Below are 447 nucleotides of genomic sequence, written 5' to 3' on the forward strand. Positions count from 1 at the left end.
CCCTGGTAAACTGAAGAGGAATTATCTGGCTCTACCCAGGCACATTCATGGCCCTCTTCTGCAGTTTTTCACTATTTCATAGATCTTTTTCTGATAGGACCCATACAGGTGATTTTTTAATTGCACGCTGGTACAAAGCCAGTCTTCACCCCCCCCCCCCCCCCGAATACCCACTGTAATCACAATAAATTATTTATAACTCAATGAATTAAAAAAAAAATACTCATAATTAAAACCCCTGCCTCTGGCTACCAGGTGCCTGACCTCCAAGTGACTCGTCGCGTTCCTCCCCTGGAAAGGACGATCCCTCAGCAGGGCGGCTTCTGTCCTGCAGGCCCGGGACCCGCGCCGCTGCCACGCAGCACCCTGCGACAGCCAGCCCACGCTGAGGGGCGGCTGGCGCTCGGGGGGGATTTCGGGCGCAGGGCGGGGAGCAGGGAGCTCTTA

The sequence above is a fragment of the Pelecanus crispus genome, chromosome 8 (assembly GCF_030463565.1).
Source record: "Pelecanus crispus isolate bPelCri1 chromosome 8, bPelCri1.pri, whole genome shotgun sequence".
Lineage (NCBI taxonomy): Eukaryota > Metazoa > Chordata > Aves > Pelecaniformes > Pelecanidae > Pelecanus > Pelecanus crispus.